The sequence below is a fragment of the Adiantum capillus-veneris genome, chromosome 17 (genome assembly GCF_014529385.1).
Source record: "Adiantum capillus-veneris isolate H3 chromosome 17, ASM1452938v2, whole genome shotgun sequence".
In the NCBI taxonomy this organism is placed as follows: domain Eukaryota; kingdom Viridiplantae; phylum Streptophyta; class Polypodiopsida; order Polypodiales; family Pteridaceae; genus Adiantum; species Adiantum capillus-veneris.
Genome location: NC_140947.1, coordinates 22,351,995 through 22,358,993, shown reverse-complemented (window position 1 = coordinate 22,358,993; position 6,999 = coordinate 22,351,995).

The window sequence follows — 6,999 nt, the reverse complement described above, 5'->3', positions numbered from 1 at the left end:
ATACTTGTGGAGCCTCTAAATCCTAGAATGGCAATGTCCGCACTATTGGACTATCTGACTTGGCCTTAAAGCTCCAACTAGGGCAACAGATCCTACAGGATCTTGTTGAAATCTGAAGACAATCTTTTTTCAAAAGGTCACTCTTTTGCCTAATAAATGGCTCAGCTTGGATACTACTTGGGTCACTCCAAAAATTATACAAGACTAGCATGAGCTGACTCATGATTGGTTTATAATCGACCTCGATAAAGCTGCCAACACGATATCTGTTATATGTAAGAAGCTTGTTTATGATGCTGTCTTGGTAAGGTTGGGTGGAAATGAATTGGAAAAGGCGAATGAAATGCTAAAGGATGTGGCTTTAGTTTTGCTGAGTGATTTCAACAATATGTGATACGATGAAACATCAAGTAAGCTTCTTGTGTTGTTCCTTACTTTTCAAAAACACAAACAAAAGTTTCGGTGGATTTTTGATGCTTCAAACGGTATTTTTTCTTGTGCTACAAAAAATGTTACTTCCTGCCTGAATCTAGTCATGATAGAGGTTTGCAATCTTTGTGCTAAACAAAGAATAGACCTTAAAATATTCAGTGGTATAGAGTGCTGTACTTTTTGGCTTGTTAAGAATTCATCGGATGTGTTTATCAACTTACCTACGGATATCTATTGTATCTTCACCACGGATATTACACAACATTATAATAGTTAGGTTTGTTGTATAGGCATGTCAGCACTAAGTATACCAGAATCCTTGCAGTATACGGTAAAATTTTTGCATTTACATCCTAAATTAGGTTCATGTCTCAGAAATTCATTTGAGAACACAAAACCCTTAATAGGATCAGAATATTTCCAACCAAACACCACATTTTCAATCACAGAATGATTACCATATATCAAATCAAAGCATTTCACAAAAATTGATCTTGGTGAAAAGAACTCCAAAATTCTATTAGTGAAATGACAATGAACAACATTTGCACTATAATCCCCTTTTTTGCTCGGTAGAAAGCGCCTCCGATCTCATTGACCGCTACTTGCACAGTCACATTTCTAGAAGATGTTTAATAGGCAACCCATGACCCCTTCCTCTTGTAAAGCTTCTAAACTTTCCTCTTCCGAAACTGGAGTCAACAAAAGACGATGGGATAAGAAAGGAAGTAAACGAGGAGTTTGGAGTTATAAGTGTGTTGGATCTTTTTTGAGAAGGGGACGCATCATATACAAAGTTAGGCTTCAGAAGACCCATAATAGTTTTAATCCCTTTGTATGAATTGTAAGTGTTAAGGAGCATCTCGGGTTCAATTGCCCAAAGCTCTTTGAGCATGTCAACCATAAACGTACGAAAACGTATGAAGACAATTTGTGCCAAAACCGGCTTGCCCACCTACCAAGAACAGATGAGAGCCTAAGATTAAAGGATGTAGGCTTTTCCGGAAATATTGATTCCAGATTGTTGATTGTAAACCAAACAGCATGGTTGAACCAAATAATTCTAGACTCACAAGACGCTTTAGGGTCAAGAAATCTGCAAGCGCACTCAAGATATGGTCTGTAAATATTCTATACTAAATTCGCATAATAATCCACATTGTTCTTACTGAATTCCATGCGACCTTTTATTCTCACATAAAGACCTGCATTAGAGCTACACTTCTTAGAATCCAAAAAATTCATGTTGAACGGAGCTTTAATCAGCTCTCCTTTGTCCAAACATTGCACTCCTTTAAGTACTTTTAGCCGAGAATCCTCCGGTAGATTTGCCAAAAAACAAACAGGTCTCTATTGAGATAGGAGCCAAAAAACCTTTATTTGGGAGTAACCAAACATTAGGAAAAATATGAACCCTCTAGGGGCCCTTTGGGATTAAGGTTAATTAGAGGCCAGCCAATGAGAAGAGGGTGGTGGACACACTCTATACCCTCAAAAATGTAGGGGGACAAAGTAGTATTACACTTCTTAAATGGGCTCTTACCTAGTGAGAAGGAAAATTTTCAAAACTCAAATTTCATCTTTTGAAAACCCTCCTAAAACTATTTAATGGTCAAAAAAGCATTTTTTGATCTCAAAAAGTCAAAACGTGCATCCAAAAACCCTAAAATTCAAAAATTTTAAAAAACTTTTGATTTTTTTTTTGTGCTATCCAGAGCTCCCCCAAAAGTAGTTAATAGGCAAAAAGTGATTTTCTCTCTCTAGAACCCCTTTTCCAACCCCTCCTTGGTTGCAACCATCACACTTATCCTCTACTCCAACACTCTCTCTCTCTACACCATCTCCATTGCTGCAGCAAGAAAGCTCCTCTCTCCTCCCCTACCACCTTCCATTGCCACACCAAGCAAGGGTTATCCACCTTCTCCTCCCATTTCCACAAGGGTTAACCACCTTCTCCTCCCATTGCCACAAGGGTTAACCACCTTCTCATATCACTTTATCCCACCTACATTGTAGCAACAAGCAAGGTCCTTATCCTCCTCCTAGTTTTCTTTGCTCAACCATGGCCAACTCTACTTCGCAAAGGCGGCCAAAGGATGAGGTCACAACAGTTGCATGCCACAACACTAGAGGTGTAGATGATGAGTGGGTGCCACAAGAGTTCACCAAAGGTACTTGGGTATACATGCAACCATCTGCTATTGGCCCTTATCGTGTGCGGAATCATGCAAACTTGGATCTTCATTGGAAAGGAAAGCTCCTTGGCTTCAAGAACGGCAAAGACAAGGGGACCGTAGCCATTGTGCAACATGTTTTCTCAATGTCAACCATGCACTTGCAACAACCGCCTTGATTTCCAACACATTGTAAGTACATGTTTTGAGAATACAAAGCTAGGTGTGAAATCACAGTGTAATGTTATTATGGATTCATACTTAACATTTGTCATGCATTTATAGTCATATTTCCATCCACGTTGGTGGAGGAGCAGACACTACATAGTCTCTCCGGCACATTCAATGCTATACATGCGGATATTGGAGCAATAATGTTCCCACATCTTTGCCCAACCAAACTGGTTCAAAGAAGGATTTTCTTCTATTCTCACTCCTATATTGTCCCTACTTCTACACAAGCGTTTGGAACGCTTGAACCCATCAAAGTAACTTCCTTATGAAGTATGGAGTGGCCAGTCCCAAATTTGTGGTCGGTAGCATCTTTCAAGCAAAAGATGATAATGGATGTCCGAAACTCTTTGAAATACTCTAAAGCTTCTAGGTCTATGGGCTTGAGTTGGTGTTTGCCTATTCATTGTTTTGTGCACATTTTTAAAGAGTTTGGATTTGTGGAGACTACCACAATGTTTGTATGTAAAGATGCGCATTACGAGGAATTAGGAAGGCTTTTAGAAGAGGACTGGGGTTTTGTGGAGGGCATGCACAACGGGGACCGGTACCGTTGTAAGGTTGGAGCTTCAGGTATTGGAATGCGCTATTTGAAATCCCGCACCTCCTTGTACATAAGATTTCACTATGATCGTTGGATGTGCAAGCTTGGAGTGTGGACTCCCTTACAGAGTGTAGACGGCGCTATTGCAAGCTTTGACATTGCAGTGAAGATGCCCAATGATGCTTTGGAGGCAGTCCAAGTGAACAAGCATTGGACTCTCAGTAATGTTCTAGAAAATTTAGTTATTATGGGTTTTGAGTCCCTTCAACAAGCACAATTTCGTTTACAAGGTCACAAGGTGAGAATCCTTCCACCACATTTTCAATACATCATGGTTTGTCGATCATTGGATGCTTATTGTAATGAATGTCCGCAGATTGGGAAGAGAATGGAAGACAAATTGAAGGTCGAGGAGGACTGGGGGATAGATGGAACTATGCTATCGATCTTATAACTTTGTAACTCTTGCAATTTTCATATTGATCCCCGCTGTAATCAACATGATTTGCTTCGGCAAATCATGCCTTTGAATATAATTTTTTGCATTGGGATGAGAAATCATTTTTTGGTGAAAGTGCCTTTTTTTTTTAATGTCTTAAAAAAAGGGTCCATTATAAAAGGGTGGCCACCTAGCTCCTCCGCTCTCTATCTACACCCAAGGTTAGACATGGATGCTCCCACAGCCTCTGCATCTGCACCCACATCCACCCCTTTGTCACGCTTCATCCTCTTCCTTGAGGACACCAAATACAAAGGGAAGTTGGACCTCCACACCTTTTTTACTCGTCTCCCTGACCTTGACGCCACAGTTGCCCTTCACATGGATGCATTTGAGGAGATTTTTGCGTTCATGGAGGAGCACATCATAAAATATTCTGTATCTGTCCCCCCACATGCAGGGATCTGGGTGCCTTGCGATCTTTTGCGCTATATACACAAAGGTGATCGCCCATTCTCCAAGCGGTTGCAACGTGTTAACCCTCGTGGCTCACGGACACCCTATCACCTACGACGGACACTGTAACCGTATTATTTATTTAAGTAGAGTCAGGCACCGGGCTTGTCGGTCCAATAGGGAAAGGTAGAGTGATCGCCGATGAGAGGCGCACTCTAACACGAACATGCTAGGGTTAGTTGGCTAAGCATGGGTGCCCAAGTGTGAATGGGGTGAGCTCATATAAAAGCCAACTAAACCTAATTTTTACTCATTCTCTCATTGTGCAATAGAAGCTGCTCTTGCTCCATCTCCACCTTCTCCTTCACCATCTCCTTGTGTGTGTGCGTGTGAGAAAGAGAGAGAGAGAGAGAGAGAGAGAGAGAGAGAGAGAGAGAGAGAGAGAGAGAGAGAGAGAGAGAGAGAGAGAGAGAGAGAGAGAGAGAGAGTGAGAGTGTGTGTGCGATCGAGCGTTGCGGCGGCACGACGGCGGCGAGGCGGTTGAGCGCGGCGTAGCGGCGTCTCCCTCTTCTTCGCGGCGAGGAATCCTCTACGACAGGAGCATAAGGCGGTGAGTGACACACCATTGCCCTCTTTGAGCTTACTAGTTAAACTAGTTGTGTGCTTGGAGCCATCTGCGGCTCGTACACGGTGTATCGGCAAGTCCCTTGCCTCGACAGTGCGGCAAGGAGCGCACATTTTTGGCGCCGCTGCCGGGGAATAGCCCTGCACTAAGCCCAAGAGGCACTTTGTGCTTCTTGTATGAGTGGTTTGCAGTAGGAAAGAAGAGGGAGAGGAAGGCGTATTTTTTCTGCAAGTTGTTAATTCTGTTTTTCTGTTGCGCACAGTTTGCATTTTCTGTTTTTCTGCTACGTACATTCAGTAATTAGTTAGACAGTTAGCAAAATTATGTTTTTCTGTTTACACACAGTTAGCATTTCTTGCGTTTTTTTGCATTTTCTGTGTTTTCACTGCACAGTTCTGTCAAGTTTCAATTTCTGCATTTTCTGTGTTTTCTGTGTTTTCTGGTTTGTGCACAGTTAGGCGCACAGTTAGTTAATTAAGTAGGTTAGTAATTAGGTGAACCACTGATTAGCAGGTCAGTAGGTAGGTGGGACAGTAAATAGTTAGGTGAGGTCAACGCGCACCAAAACGCGTACCAAATAATATCTCAAAAAAAAAAAAAACTTAAAAAACAAGCCCAAGCCCAAGCCCAGGCCCAAGCCTCAGTCTTATGATATATACTAGACTCACTCTTATATATATACCCTACCTCCTCAAGAGGGAATGAGAGCATGTGGGACAAGTCCTCCACTCTCCTCCCTTCTCTTCCCACTTGCACCCTTAGACTTTCTAGTTTGGGCCTAGTTCCCTACTGGAAATTGACAGTTTTAGGGATTCCGAGGGCATAGAGTGACCAAACGGAGGGCTGTAAAGCACGGCACGACCCTCTGACCGATACGCTCGTTTTGAGCTATCACACGGCCCATTCCACGACACGCTCTAAAAAATCTAGCAAAAAAACAAACAAAAAACATGCTAAAAACTAGTCACAAGGCCTCCTAGAGCAGCTTTTTGACACCTTAGGGTATCAAAAGCACATGCACTTACGCTCTGGGCGGGTGCTAGAACATGAGCATATTGAGGGTGCCTCTGTTCATACGGACACCCATTACCCATCCACGATAGGATCTAGACCCTCAGCGGGGACACAAGGTAGCAGCACCCAAGACCCTAAAATAGCCGCTAGTGATTCCTCCTCCGACTCAGAAATCATGGAAGCATACCCTACCCAAAACACTAAGAGAGAAGGCCATGCACCTCCTGAAGCTCCACAGCCTAGTACTAGTATGTTTAGCCGTTTCATGGAAACATTAGGTAGAGCTACTCTCTCGGAACGTGATGCAAATGAAGCACACGAAGGGGGTGGGGAAGTGGACTCTCCTTTCACATCGCACGTGGACCCCACACCCCCAAAGAGTGTCCATGTGGATATCCTGCCAACTTCTTACCAAGAAGGCCCTGTTGAGCTGCCTCCTTCAGAAGTTCCCTCTAGAGTACCGTTGGTGACAAGTAAAACCACGGGGAGCAACATTGCTTCTACCTCACAAGAAACCGTTAACTCGTCGACTCTAGAAGGATTGTTCATTAATGATCATTGGACATACGACCTCCACACTGAGGTGTTGACGGATCTACACTCTGGCCACGCCTACCATGTAGGATGGATAGAGATTGTACAATCCACTTCTAGTGCCACGAGCATCGAAGATCAACAGAAAATGATCTGTAATGTTATCCATGGCATTATTCAGTCAGAAAAGCAAAACCGAGGGGTAAATATACTCTCAACTGGCCCCATGAGATTTCTGGATACGAGCAAGGCTCAACAGCCTACTCTATCACAAATGGAGACTCCTCTAATGAGCCCCATGGACCCATCTTACGTCATTTCACCTGGGGTCTCTATGCAATCTGAGCCTCCGAGCGACAACTTTAGCTTCCCTAACTTGGCTCAAACCTCTATTAAGGAAAACACAGTGCTCACTCCAGGGATAAGCCTGACAGAGAATGTACCGATGACATCTACGGTTAGCGCAGTGCCACTACCTAGTGTCGTAGTACCTAATATGGGGCCTCGACCGTATGTTCCTCTAGCCCCTTATGCACACATGGCCCCCACA